Source organism: Pan troglodytes, chromosome 21 (genome assembly GCF_028858775.2).
Source record: "Pan troglodytes isolate AG18354 chromosome 21, NHGRI_mPanTro3-v2.0_pri, whole genome shotgun sequence".
In the NCBI taxonomy this organism is placed as follows: Eukaryota; Metazoa; Chordata; class Mammalia; order Primates; family Hominidae; genus Pan; species Pan troglodytes.
In genome coordinates, this window is record NC_072419.2 from 24,852,268 (window position 1) to 24,868,141 (window position 15,874).

The following is a 15,874-nucleotide window of genomic DNA, read 5'->3' on the forward strand; positions in this document are numbered from 1 at the left end:
AGTAATTGCAGTTTTGCCATTACTTTCAATAACAAAAACCACAATTACTTTTCCACCAACCTTACACAAGTAGGGTAAATGCAAAGAGATTCACACTGAGATACGTTGTATTCAAATTGTCAAAAGTCACAAGCAGAATCTTGAAAGCAAGAAGAGAGAAGAGGCTCATCACTTACAAGAGATTCTTAATAAGATTAGCAGTTGATTTTTCTTCAGATACTGTGGATGCCAAAAAGACACCATCACTGGCCATCAGAGAAATGCAAATCAAAACCACAATGAGACACCATCTCACACCAGTTAGAATGGCGATCATTAAAAAGTCAGGAAACCACAGGTGCTGGAGAGGATGTGGAGAAATAGGAACACTTTGACACTGTTGGTGGGACTGTAAACTAGTTCAACCATTGTGGAAGTCAGTGTGGCGATTCCTCAGGGATCTAGAACTAGAAATACCATTTGACCCAGCCATCCCATTACTGGGTATATACCCAAAGGATTATAAATCATGCTGCTATAAAGACACATGCACACGTATGTTTATTGCGGCACTATTCACAATAGCAAAGACTTGGAACCAACCCAAATGTCCAACAACGATAGACTGGATTAAGAAAATGTGGCACATATACACCATGGAATACTATGCAGCCATAAAAATGAAGAGTTCATGTCCTTTGTAGGGACATGGATGAAACTGGAAACCATCATTCTCAGCAAACTATCGCAAGGACAAAAAACCAAACACCGCATGTTCTCACTCATAGGTGGGAATTGAACAATGAGATCACGTGGACACAGGAAGGGGAACATCACACTCCGGAGACTGTTATGGGGTGGGGGGAGGGGGGAGGGATAGCATTAGGAGATATACCTAATGCTAATGATGAGTTGATGGGTGCAGCACACCAACATGGCACATGTATACATATGTAACAAACCTGCACATTGTGCACATGTACCCTAAAACTTAAAGTATAATAATAATAAATAAATACATAAATAAATAAAAAACACAAAAGAAGGCAGTATTGCAGGAATTGAAAAATGAAAAATATATAATCCATATAGAAAACAAATCCCAAAATGGCAGAAGTAAATGCTTCCTCATCAGTAATTATTTTAAGTGTAAATGTATTAAATTATTTAATTAAAAGAGAAATCACTAAAATGAATTTTTTAAATATGAACCAACTGTGTACTATCTACAAGAGACTCACTTTAGATCCAAAGGCATAAGAGGTAGACAATGAATAGACAGGAAACATATATTACATGGAAATAGTAACCAAGACAGAGCTGGAGTGACTGTCCTAATATCTGACAAAATAGATTTAAGTCAAAAACTGTTACAAGGGACAAAGAATGATATTATATGTTTATGTTATGTTATATGTTATGAAAAAGTCAATCCATCAAGAAGTTAGAAAAATTATAAACATAGATGTGTAACAGTGTGAGCCCCATAATATATATGAAACAAAAATTAACAAAATTAAAAACAGAAACAGGCCATTTTATAATAATACTTGAAGACTTCAGTACCCCATTTTCACTAATGGATTATTGAGCTATAGAGCAACTAGATAGAAGATTAATAAGGAAACAGAGGACTTAAGTATCACTGTAAACCAACTAGACCTAATAGACATATGTAGAACACTTCACCCAAAACAGCAGATTACACATGCTTCTCAAGAGCACATGAAATATTCTTCAAATATTCTTAGGCTGCAAAATTATCTTCAATAGGTATAAAAAGGCTGAAATAACACAAAGCATCTTCTCTGGCCACAATGAAATGAAAGCAGAAGTCAATAACAGAAGGAAAACTGGAAATTTCACAAATATGTGGAAATTAACACATTCATAAACAACCAGTGGATAAAAGAAGAAAACAGAAGGGAAATTTAAAAATGCTTTGACTGGAGGCACTGTCTGCTGCTAAGGTCCCTACCACAGATGCAAGAAAAAAGCTTTATGCTTTCTGTCTGATTATGACAGCTAAGATTGAATGCAGCAATATAGAAACTACATAAACATGGAGGGGGCAGGTAATTTTTGCAACTCAGAAATAACCTTATAAACAGCAAATAACTGGTTTTACTCAAAAAAGAAAAAGGAATCTCAAATTTGAGTTTATGTTAGAAGTGGAAAATTGTTTCCCTCATGCCCTTGCCTTCTGGTTGATTCTACTTTAGAAGCATAAATATCAAAACTATTTTAGATTAAAAGCAAATTAATGATTTTATTTTTTTCTTTTGGAAACAGGGTCTCACTCTGTTGCCCAGGCTGGAGTGCAGTGGCACAATCTCAGCTCACTGCAACATCCACTTCCCAGGTTCAAGCCATTCTCATTCATACATCAGCCTCACGAGTAGCTGGAATTACAGGCATGGGCCACCACACCTGGCTAATTTTTGTAGTTTTAGTAGAGATGGGGTTTCACCATGTTAGCCAGGCTTGTCTTAAACTCCTGGTCTCAAGTGATCTGCCTGCCTTGGCCTCCCAAAATGCTGGGATTACAGGCGTGAGCCACCACGCCTGGCTACAAATGAATGATTCTTTAATAAAAATAAAAATAAACAATAAATGCTTTGAGATGAATGAAACAAAAACACAATATACCAAAACTTATGGGATGCAGCAAAAACAATGCTCAAAAAATTTATAGCTATAAATGCCTACAAGAAAAAGAAGGAGTTCAAATTAATAATTTAACCTTTGATCCTGGGAAACTAGAAAAGGAAAAAGCAAACTCAATTTAGAGCAAGAAGGAAAGAAAGAAGAAAGATCAGAGTGGAAATTATAGAAATATACAATAGAAAACAATAGAAAAGTCAATAAAACCAAAAGTTCCTTCTTTGCAAAAATCAACAAAGTTGACAAATCTTCAGCTCAATTGACCAAGATTAAAAAGAAAGGAGATGAAAATCAGAATTTTTTTCTTTCTTTCTTTCTTTCTTTTTTTTGAGACAGAGTGTCACTCTGTCACCCAGGCTGGAGTGTAGTGGTGCAATCTTGGCTCACTGCAACCTCCTTCTCCTGGGTTCAAGCGATTCTCCTGCCTCAGCCTCCGAAGTAGCTGAGATTACAGGCACCCACGACACACCCAGCTAATTTCTGTATTTTTTTTTTAGTAGAGATGGGGTTTCACCATGTTGGCCAGGGTGGTCTCGAACTCCTGACCTGAGGTGATCCTTCTGCCTCGGCCTCCCATAGTGCTGGGATTACAGGCATGAGCCACTGTGCTGGGCCAGAAAATGAGAAATTAAAGTGGGGCCACTACTGCAGACCTTACAGAAATAAAGATTATAAGAGCATATTATGAATAATTGTATGTCAGGAAATTAGATAACATAGATGACATGTACAAATTGCTAGACACGTACAAACTAACAAAACTTAATCAGGAGTAAATAGAAAATCTGAACAGAGCTATAACTAGCAAGGAGATTGAGTCGGTAATGAAAAATCTCCTAATAAAACCTCAAAACCACATGGCTTCAATGGTGAATTCTACCAAACATTTAAAGAAAAATTAACAGCAATCCTCCTTAAACTCTTCCAAAAGGTAGAAAAGGAGGGAACAATACCTAACTCATTCTATGAGGCCAGTAATTACCCTGAGAGCAAACTTTGGCAAACATATCACGAGGAAAGAAAAATAGAGACCAATATCCCTTATGGATATAGATGAAAAGATCCTCAATAAAATACTAGTAAACCAAACCCAGGAGTACATTAAAAGGATTATACAGCACAGCCAAGTGAGTTCCTGATTCAGCATAAGAAAATTAATTTAGTACACCACATTATTAGAATGAAGAGAACAAACTACATTCCATTTATATGAAATATTCAGAATAGAATAATCCACAGAGACAAGATTAGTGGTTGCCAGGGTCCAGGAGGAAAGGGGAAATAGGGAGTGACTGCTTAATGGGCATAGGGTCACTTTTTGGGGTGCAAAAATGTACTAGATCTGGATAGCAATGATGGCTGCAGAACACTGTGATTGTCACTGCCATGTACACTTTAAAGTATATAAGCCACTGACTTGTATACTTTAAAATGATAAATTCTATATTAATTTTACCTCAATTAAAAAAAAAGTAGCCATCTAAATCTTATAAACAGGGCGATTGAATAACAGAACCAAAACAAAACAATCTAGAGCTGTGCATTTACTTTTTTTTGGTGCCACAAAAGTATTTGAGGTCTAAAATTATCAATGTAAAATAAAACTTACACACATTTGGTAAATCCTAAAATGTTAGGCCTTTCAATTGTTTTCAACAGAGAAAAAGATAATACATAAGCCAGGCGCAGTGGCTCACTCCTGTAATCCCAGCACTCTGGGAAGCTGAGGCAGGAGGATCCCTTGAGACCTAGAGTTGAAGACTAGCCTGGGTAACAAAGAGAGACCCCATCTTTTTTTTTTTTTTTTTAGATGAGTCTTGCTCTGTCACGAAGCTGGAGTACAGTGGCATGATCTCAACTCACTGCAACCTCCACCTTCCGGGTTCAAGCAACTCTCCTTTCTCAGCCTCCCGAGTAGCTGGGATTACGGGCGCCTGCCACCACACCCAGCTAATGTTTGTATTTTTAGTAGAGACAGGGTTTCACCATGTTGGCCAGGCTAGTCTCAAACTCCTGACCTCAGGTGATCCACCTGCCTTGGCCTCCCAAAGTACCTGCATTACCGGTATAAGCCACCACCCTTGGCAGTGTCTAGATATTTTAACAGTATGTGGTAAAGCTGCCTGTATTGAAGTTAGTGTAAATATCAAGGCTCTCCTGACTTCTGTACTCAAGAAAATTTATAAGTCCACATTTCTGCTTCAGATTTTCTAAAACAAATGGTTTCAGCCATATTCACTGAGAAAACTGTAATAAATTGGAAATCAGTATCAGTAAGAAAAAAATCTATCCATACACAAATTTTTAAATTTACTTTTTATTTGTATAAATGTATGGGGTACAAGTATAATTTGGTTATAGATAAATTGTATAGAGCAGTCAGTGTTTTTAGTGTATCCATCGCTGGAGTAATGTACATTGTACCATTAAGTGCTTTCTCATTGTCCTCAGCCAACCCTCTTCTCACCACCCCACCAACCTTTCTAAGTCTCCATTGTCTATCATTCCACACTCTACTTCCATGTGTACACATTATTCAACACCCACTTAGAAGTGAGAACATGTGGTATTTGTCTTTCTGTGTCTGAATTCTTTCACTTAAGAAAATAGCCTCCAGGCCAGGCGTGGTGGCTCACGCCTGTAATCCCAACACTTTGGGAGGCCCAGGCGGGCGGATCACGAGGTCAGCAGATCAAGACCATCCTGGCTAACATGGTGAAACCCCGTCTCTACTAAAAATACCAAAAAAATTAGCCGGGCGTGTTGGCGGGAGCCTGTAGTCCCAGCTACTCCGGAGGCTGAGGCAGGAGAATGGCGTGAACCCGGGAGGCGGGGCTTGCAGTGATCCGAGATCGCGCCCCTGCACTCCAGCCTGGGCGGCAGAGCGAGACTCCGTCTCAAAAAAAAAAAAAAAAAAAAAAAAAAAAAAAAAAAATGTATATATATATATATATATATATATATATATATATAGCCTCCAGTTTCATCTATGTTGCTGCAAAAGACATGATTTCATTCTTTTTTATGGCTGAAGAGTATTCATATATATATGTACCACATATTCTTATCCAATCATGGGTTGATGCAAACTTAGGTTGATTCCATATCTTTGCTATTGTGAATAGTGCTGTAATAAACATCTATGTGCAGGTATCTTTTTGATTTAATTATTTTTCCTTTGAGTAGATACCCAGCTGGATCATATGGTAGCTCTATTTTTTTTTTTTTTTTTTTTCTTTTTTGAGAGATGGAGTCTCGCTCTGTTGCCTAGGCTGGAGTAGAGTGGTGCGATCTCGGCTCACTGCAGCCTCCACCTCCCGGGTTCAAGCTATTCTCCTGCCTCCATTTCCCAAGTAGCTGGGACTACAGGCCTGCGCCACCATGCCCAGCTAATTTTTGTATTTTTTTAGTAGAGACGAGGTTTCACTATATGTTGGCCAGGCTGGTCTCCAATTCCTGACCTCAGGTGATCCGCCTGCCTCAGCCTCCCAAAGTGCTGGGATTATGGGCCTGAGCCACTGTGCCTGGCCTGTTTGCCATCTTTTGAAAAGTGTCTATAGATATCCTTAGCCCAGTTTTTGATGAGATTATTTTTGCTGTTGTTAGTAGTCTGAGTTCCTTATAAATTCTGGATATTCATCCCCTGTTGGATATATAGTTTGGATATTCATCCCCTGTTGTATATATACCTTGCACATATTTTCTCCCATTCTGCAGGTTGTCATTTTATTCTGCTGATTTTTTTTTTTTTTTTTTTTTTTTTTTTTTGGTGTACAGAAGCTTTTTAGTTTAATTAAGTTCCATTTGTCTATTTTTGTTTTTGTTGCCTGCACACAAATTTAATAATTTCTCATGATCTCTTGGGTTAATAATGTCACATCTGAAATTAGATTTCAAAATTAAAGATATTGGTGACACTATAAATTGAAAATACTTCTTAGCCAAGTGTCCTCAAAAAATAATTATTAGCCTTAAATGGGAACAAGAAAGGCTAAAATTTTAAAAGTATGTGTGCAAATCAAGAACCTAGGAAAAAATCAGCCAAATAAACCTAAGAAAAAAGACAAAGTATTACACAAATTGGTATAATAAAAATGTAGGCCTTATCAGTAATATCCACAATATTGCTGAGGCAGACAATCATTTGTAGTTCAGATTAAGTTAAAAGTCATCAATTTCAAGAAAAATAAATATTACACTGCAAAAGATTTAAAAAACATATGTTCCATGTTTACAAAATTATATATACATACACAAACACAAATACACAAATATTTCTAGATTTGAAAATCTAGATAAAATAGATGTTTAGGAAAATATAGCTGATCAAAATTTAAACAAAGCAAGTTAAAAAATAAAAAGAAACCAAAATCACAACAATTGAAAAGTTAGACAAAAAATTATCTCAAAGACACCATACCTTTGAGGTATTATTAAAATTTTTACCAAAATTAATTTGCTCTATAATCCCAATGTTTAATCAATGGGTCCAGAAATAGATGAAAAGGTGGAAAGTTAGCAAAGCATTTGTTTAGTTAAAAACAACAAGAACAACTAAAACAACTAAACAACTAAATCCTACTTATTAGCATAACGATAAATATACTAAAATAGCAGAGAAACAAATCCTGCAATGTAAAAAGACTGACACAGCCAATTGGGTTTACCAAGAAGTGTAAGGACAGTTCAACATTAGAAAAACCTATCACTGTAGTTTCCTAAAGGAATTGACTTTTAAAAAGAAAATAACATTTTAATAGATAGTGTAAAATTATCCCTTACAAAATAATGCCATACCTGAGCAGAGAAATTTTAGAAATACTGGAAGAGAGAAGATATTTACCTGATTAATGAAATCAACCAAAATCCTGGAATAAACATTTTGTTGGATAGTGAAATGTTAGAATAAATGAGAAAATTAAAAATTCTTCAGAAGATGTCCACTATTATGGTCCCAACTCAGTCCATTAGAACAAAGAAATAAGGTTTATAATTATGTTATAATGAAGTTATATAAAGTTATAAATAAAACAAAACCCTCAGCAATTGCAAATGTTATCTTCCAAAATATGCGATGAAAGAAACTGAAAACCTAAGTGAAAGATGCCAATCTGAAAAGGGTGCATACATTATGATTCCAACTATACAGCATTCTGGGAAAGGCAAAACTGTAGAGACAATAAATGATCAGTGGTTGCCAGAGACTCAGGAGGAGGAAGGGAAGGATGAATAGGAGGAGCATATGGGATTTTCAAGGCAGCAAAACTCTTCTGGATGGTACTGCAATGGCAGGTACGTGACATTATGCGTTTGTCAAAACCCGTGGATCGTTCCCCAGCGTGATGGCTCACTCCTGTAATCCCAGCATTTTGGGAGGCCAAGGGGTGGTATTGATTGAGCCTGGGAGTTTGAGACCAGCATGGGCAACCCAACTCTACAAAAAAATACAAAAATTAGCCAGGTGTGGTGGTGCATGCCTGGAGTCCCAACTACTCAGGAGGCTGAGGCGGGAGGACCCCTTGAGCCTGGAAGGCTGAGGCTGCAGTGAGCTGTAATTGCATCCCTTCACTCCAGCCTGGGTGACAAAGTGAGACTGTCTCAAAAGCAAAACAAACAAAAAACAGAACTTTACAACACAAAGAAAGAACACTAATGTAAACTATGAACTTTAGTTAATAAGGTTTCAATAGTGGTTCATCAATTGTAACAAATGTTCCACATTAATATAAAATGTTAATAAAAGGAGAAACTGTACTGAAGGAAGAAGGGGTTATGGGAATTCCTTTTTTGCCCAAATTTTCTGTAAATTGAAAAATTGCTCTAAAAATAGTCATTTTTAAAAAGAGAGTTTTGGTAAGAAAACCATATAAGAAAGAAAGAAAACATTCTTACATATCTGCAAATGCCAGTGACACAACATCATTAAAAATACGTCATTTGGACATCAGGAAACACTTTAAGTACCTAGCAAGTAACCTATGGAAAAATATCTAGGATTTACAAGAAGAAAATTATAAAACTTTACTGAGAATATTTCTAAAAGCACATATAATTTTAAAAATGCAAACATGATTTCTATAAAAGATTCAACACTTTAAAGATGTTAATTCCTCCTTTTTCTTATGTGCATATTGATCTATAAATGCAATAACTTTTTTTAACTTGAGATTTTTAGTGGATTTGGATACTAAAGTTCATTTACAAGATAAAATTTCTGAGAAGAGCAAATAAAATTTTGTTAAAGAACAATGGAAGATCCTTTTGTAGTTCGTGTGATGATGGGGTGTTCACACGCATGTGTGAGCTGTGCCACCCTTGAACCTTGTTATGATGTCATCACATTACCCATCCAACATGAACTTGAAAAAAAAAAGGGACATAAAAAGAAAAAAGAATAGGAGACTTCCTTTAAAAGATGTCAGAGTTGTACTGTAAGCCATAATAATTAAGATAGACTCCTATACATATGGGCCTTCAGTTAATGACAAATACTGCATTTCAAAGAGAGCGAAAATGAAAGACTTTTAAAGTGTTGTTACAAGCTATATTTATCCTTTGCAAAAGGTAAGTTAGGTTGCCCACTTTATAGTACTCCCTAACTTAAATTCTGGAAGGGTAGGTTCTTAGCAGCTACTAAAGGTAGTAAGTAGATTTCTGCTAAAGGGAAGTCTGAGAGGTCAATGAGCTATGCCTCTAGAAGTTTACCCTGGAAGGACAAGCCCTGAACTTTACAGGAAGGAGGCCAGGACACACGATGCCAGAACCCTTGCCCCAGGTTACTGTCAGGAACCCCGAGTGAACCCTTGTCACTGCTACCGAATCACAGCTGAAAAAACTCCTACCTCCTTCTCCAGAGGAAACCTTCACACTGAGGTGTTTGTGCTCCTGCATCCAAGGAGCCTGGAACACAGAATACATGTACCTCATGGAAGAACATTCTGGAACACTATGAGTAAGGCAGTAAGGAGACACCTGTGAGCTGCTCTGGAGACTAACCACCATGAATATGATTCCTAAGAGACAATCTCACTTACAAATGATCTATATTAACTCAAGTTAATAACTAATGTTCAAGTTAATAACTAAAAGTTAATATTCTGGACTGGCACCCTTGAAGATTTATTTCTACCCAATATTCCTGAGTTTTTAATTTATATCATTGTATATAAATGATATACAATAATTATAGGCATTTTCAATAAAACTTTTCCGAGAAAATTAAATGAACTTGCCCCAGACAGTTCTTTCTGTAAATGCAGCATAGCATGAAGTTTCTTTGCTCTTTTTTTGAATTCCCCCAAACATTTAAGACTCCAGTTTCCATACAAGTTTGTGAACTCCATGTGTTCTGTAGGACTTGTTGAAATAAAGATATAATAAATCATGTAGAGAAAATAGCTGAAAAAAAGTAAAAATAGGAGAACATGATTAATATCAGTCTTATTAGAATAAAAATTGTATTCAGTCCTCAATCAGAATTGAGGCCGCCTCTTGCCACTTCCCTGCTGCAGGTTTGTCTTAAAGGGTAACGGAAACCATGCAGTGCTATGCTGCTGACTTGTACAAGATAATAGTGACATTACATTCAGCTAGAGCGCCAAGTGACGAGACAGATGGTGAGAGATCTTACCAGCCATGTTAGTTTTCTTTTTAACTAATAGGCATTGGGAAACCACTTAAAGCTTCAAATAGTAGACACATTTTAGAGAGGTCACTCTGGAGCTATGGAAAAATGGATTTACTGGAATAAAGCCAGAGGATGGGAAGTTATTTGAATGGCTATTCTAATAATATAATTGTAGGAAAATATGAGAACCAAAGTATTCTGGAACTAATTATTAATTAAAATCTGATAACGAAGGATGTCCTGGAAGTGTCATGATTATGACAGCTATTTGTTCTGTTTCTTAAAATGTTAAGAGATTAAGACACCTACAGCTCCAAAGAAACACTTGCTTATGCTACCTTCACCTGCTGCTCACTGGAATATCATCTGCTTTCTATGAGATTACTATTACAGAGCTTTCTATAAGACTGCTATTAGATAATAATAATTGCTATTATCTAACAGTATATGTTGGTGTCTCCTAGTAAATTTCCTGGCAAGAGACCCAAGCAGTGAGATGTCAACAGCAGTGGATGCTTCTAGGGGATAGAATGAGCCGTCTTTGATGAATACAAATTGCAAGCTTCAAAGAGTATGGACATTTTTTGGATATGTGTGGGTAAGTTCTGAACACTGAGGTTGAAAAAAGAAAACAAGTACCAATCTATGAAGAGTATTACATATCAGAATAAGAAATTTCAACTTTATTCTGTGGATAAAGGGTATTTCTAGGATAAGATGGCAGAATTTACAAATCCTCTTTCTCTACATCTAATAAAATCAAGCAAAATTGAAAAAAATATATATATTTATCAGTATCATTTAAACATCTTAGTTAAAATATGTACATAATGGTCACAGAGGGACAGAAGATTCCAGGAATTTTTTGGCTCCTACTTCCAAGGCCATTTCCACCCTATGTGAGCACTATGAGGAAAATATTGTGAATGGACAAAATTCTTAAGTACGCCATCAAACTTGGAAGGAAATAACTGAAGGGACAATGAGGCATCCCAGAGGAATGACATGGAATCACTTTCAATAGTGATGTGTGATGGTTGTCACAGCCCACCCACTTACACTGGCCTCACAGTCAGCCCTCCTACTTGGGGAAGAGGGTTTTTGGGAAATAGGTCTACACCAGTGATTCTCAACCAGGGGCAATTTCAGCCTTTAGTGGACTTTTGGCAAAGTATGGAGACATTTTTGTCAAAACTTCGGGTGGGTAAGGGGTTTCTATTGTCATGGTAGAGACCCAGGATGCTGCTAAACGCCCTACAGTGCACAATACAAGGCCCCTCAAGTGAAGAATTTGTGGGCCCAAAGTGTCAATAGAGCTGAGGTTGGGATAAGCCTTGTCTAAATGATGGCAGAGAAAACAAATAGCATTTATTTATACTAATCAATTAACAATCTTTTTCTTTAGAAATAAATAAAAGTTCACCAAAAAGTTTTCCAGGTCACTGAATACATATGAAAACACTGGTAAAAATAACAATGACGAATAAAGTGAATAGGTAACCCCTGAGGAATCAGGTAATTGTTTCCCTGGTCTTGAGTGACTGTGTCCACAATTCATTTTTTCTGGTAGGTATAACTCCTTTTCTGCAACCATGCTTCACAGAATCTCTCCTTTTCAGACATCCTGGGATGAAAGGATTTGACTTCTATTTTTTTCATTTTAATTTTCATTTATTATTTATTTATTTATTTATTTATTTATTTATTTATTTAGTTTGAGATGGAGTCTTACTCTGTTACCCAGGCTGGAGTGCAATGGCATGATCTCGGCTCACTGCCACCTCTGCTTCCTGGGTTCAAGCAATTCTCCTGCCTCAGCCTCCCAAATAGCCAGGATTACAGGTACCTGCCACCACACCCAGCTAATTTTTGTATTTTTAGTAGAGCCTGACCATGTTGGCCAGGCTGGTCTTGAACTCCTCACCTCAGGTGATCCACCCCCTCGGCCTCCCACAGTGCTTGGATTACAGGTGTGAGCCACTGCTCCCGGCCCTTTTTTTTAGACTGTATTTTTTGACATCTGTTTTCTCTCTTCTTAGGCTATTAAATATAAGCTATCAAATAATGTGGATAGTTAATGCTCTTATCTCTCTCAAATCCTTCTTTCTAATAACTGAGAGCAAAGGGACTGTATTGACTGTATTGAATCTCTTCATGCACCAGTAACTCAGCTATGAAGAGGGTCTTCTTTAAACGGCTGGTCTGACTTTCATAGATTGACACTGCTCCTTTCTTTTATTGTGAAAAAATTAAACTCCTAAAAGTCTTTTGGGAACTCTCAAAGTCTTTTGGGACTTCTCAAAAAACATAAGAAGTATTCACCTACATAAATGTTGAAAGATTATATCTTTTTTTTTTTTTGAGACAGAGTTTTGCTCTTGTTGCCCAGGCTGGAGTACAATGGCGTGATCTCGGCTCACTGCAACCTCCGCCTTATAGGTTCAAGCGATTCTCCTGCCTCAGCCTCCTTAGTAGCTGGGATTACAGGTGCCCGCCACCATGCCCAGCTAATTTTTTGTATTTTTAGTAGAGACAGGGTTTCACTATGTTGGCCAGGCTGGTCTTGAGCTCCTGACCTCAGGCGATCCGCCCGCCTCGGCCTCCCAAAGAGCTGGGATTACAGGCATGAGCCGCTGCACCTGGCCAGATTATGTCTTATGAATAAAAGTGATAAGACCATATGGAATTACTGGACTAGTAGCATAGTTAAGCATTTTGTTTAAGACAACAAAGCGCATTTTGAAAATGCTGCTATCTCTCAATGCTGATAGTGTTTTTCTCCTGTGAGTGACCCAAGAATATTATAAATAGCTGGTAAAGGGAATGGAGACTTTGAGGTTGAACAAATGTTGCACTAGCTGTTTCTCGACTGAGTGTAACAGCTTCATGATTAAGGGAAAACAAAATTATTTTCTATTCCAAAGATTCATTCTATGAGGTGGCCATAAAGTCTAGAATTAGATAATAATGTTTTGTCATTCATTGTAATGCAACATTAGTAAACCATTTAAAAGATTTGCCTGGTTTCCTGACTTGGTGGCCACCTTGAATAATTCTTGCTGTCTTCTGGGAAGAACAATGGAATTTATTCCTGCCTTAAAAATCATACATCATGACTAGCCTCAGAGAATGTCCTTTTCTATTTCTAGGAGTGACTTGTAATCCTCCACACTGGTGAGAAAAAGAAAGCCTATTTCATCCCGTTAGCGATGCTGAAACCCATGATTTACTTTCTGAAGATGTCCCAGCGAGTCCCCCGTCAATTCACTGCCACATATATCCTGTTCCATAACGAGTGTGTCTTCCTTATAAATACTGCCCAGACTCTTGCCGGTTCCTCTCCCTTTGTCCTTTAATGTGAGTGTTCTTCGGCTACCTTAGCGGAAATATAGATCTGTCTCCTCCTTATCCTCTCAATTACAACAAAATAAGATTGTTTACTTTTTACGTTTACGGGATGAAAGTGCCCCATTCAGGTCAATGAAACATCAGTGCATTGCATTGACTCTGAACACTTCAGAATTTAGAGCTGCCATTGAATGCCAGCTGATGGAGATAGAGTGCATATCAGACAGGTAGATAAAGTTCAGGTTTCCTGGGGAACCAGGTATAGAGAAAAACAAGTCTGATATGAGGAAAATTGCACAATTTAGAGTAGTATTGCCATGTAAGTGATTTCTGCAAACTAGGAAAAGTAGAGCTGAAGTTATTATGTGGATAAGTCAAAAGAGGAAAGTGTGTACTTTTTCAGAAGCAGAAAAATATTCAAACTTCTTTCTTCTTTTTGGGTTTAGCAGACCCTCCAATGTGATCTTTGCCTTTGGAGTTTGGATGAGGTATAAGAAATGGGCTGATCCCTGATTCCATACTTTACTCCCCCTCCATCCTTCCCTTCCAGATAGACAATTCTACCCATCAATGAGTCACTCAATAAGTCTCAACAGCATTTGCTTTTGCTGAGATTGCTCAGTAGTTGAGGGTCCTTTGCTAGGTGAGACCAATAGGAGACAAACACCTTTTCCATGGTCTTTTTTTTTTTTTTTTTTTAGACAGAGTCTTGCTCTGTCATCCAGACTGGAGTGCAGTTGCACGATCTTGGCTCACTGCAAGCTCCACCTCCCAGGTTCAAGCAATTCTCCTGCCTCAGCCTCCCAAGTAGTTGGGATTACAGGCGTGCACCACCACACCCTGCTAACTTTTGTATTTTTAGTAGAGATGGGGTTTTGCCATGTTGGCCAAGCTGGTCTTGAACTCCTGACCTCAGGTGATCCACCTGCCTAGGCCTTCCAAAGTTCTGGGATTACAGGTGTGAGCCACCATGCCTGGCCCTTTTCCATGGTCTTTGAAAGATGATGCTTATTTCATGGTCAGTGGCTTAAAAAAATCCCCGTCCTGGTTTTCTTCAACAAACTCTCTAGTTTTCCCTTTTTACAAAAAAGATTTTGTAAAAATTAGTAATCTTAAAAATATTTTGACAAAAAGTAAAATTAAAGGGACATCTTTTCTTGGTTTTCCTTCTACGGCCCCATGTGCAGTACTTTCACCTTTAAGCAAAGAGAGTGGTTTCGATAGTCTCTAAGATTTCGACCTGATCTCACATTCTGCCATTCTACCCAGCTCTTAATTCAGTTTGCTTCCATTATCCTAACAGGCTTCCACTTATTTAGAACCTGGAAATGCTGCTATTTAACACCCTGCAACAGTGACGCAAACTTATGATAGGTACCAATTACTGAAGGCCAAATGAGTAAAATGTGTAGTTTTAGGACCTTTAAAAACATCTCATTTAATCTTCCTAGCATTCTATGAGAGAGGCATGATTCCACACTTATAAACAAAGAAGGAAAGGTTGGGGATGTGAAGCATCTTGGCCAGGCTTCTGCTGCCAGTGAACAGTGGAGCTGGGACTCCAGCCCAGGCTTTCCCAACTCAGAAGACTGAACATCCAGGAGGATGTTAACTACTTGTGTCCTGTCCCAAACAACCCGGAGTTCTCAGTCGGCTTGGTTCTGCTTGTGACCTCACATCAAGAATAGCAGAGATCACCAAAGTGATGTTCACCTCTGTGTGACACTGTTGTTGTTGTTTCCTTGGCTTAAGCAAAGGAAGCACTAGTGGAGAGTCTCAGCCCTTAATCCTCCTCCCTAAGTCCCCATTTATAATAGAAATAAAAGGCTGTAAAGTCAGCTGGGCTTGGGTCCAGGCTCATCTGTGGAGGAGGCAAGCTCATGTTCCTCGCCTTCCCTTTCAATGTCCATTGTGTTGTGTCTCTGAAACACACAATGCCATTACCCTTGCCATTATCTGTATACCTCAATTTGATCATTTTGTGTGTGTATGTGTGTGTGTGTGTGTGTGTGTGGTTTGAAAAAGATTTAGTAAAACATTTCCCAACAAGTGAAAGTTCTTGGCTGGGCGTGGTGGCTCACGCCTGTAATCCCAGCACTTTGGGAGGCTGAGGTGGGCAGATCACCTGAGGTCGGGAGTTCAAGACCAGCCTGACCAACATGGAGAAATCCCATCTCTACTAAAAATACAAAATCAGCTGGGCGTGGTGGTGCATGCCTGTAATCCCATCTACTCGGGGGGCTGAGACAGGAGAAT

At 38.0% G+C, this 15,874-nt stretch overlaps 1 non-coding gene across 1 annotated transcript; it reads left to right on the plus strand.

Annotated features, from left to right (window-relative positions):
* Nucleotides 1-8,898: 8,898 nt before the first annotated feature.
* On the plus strand, nt 8,899-8,998 carry LOC112206594 (small nucleolar RNA U13). The gene has a single exon (XR_002941011.1). It is a non-coding gene; the product is annotated as a small nucleolar RNA U13 (small nucleolar RNA).
* The last annotated feature ends 6,876 nt before the right edge of the window (nt 8,999-15,874 follow it).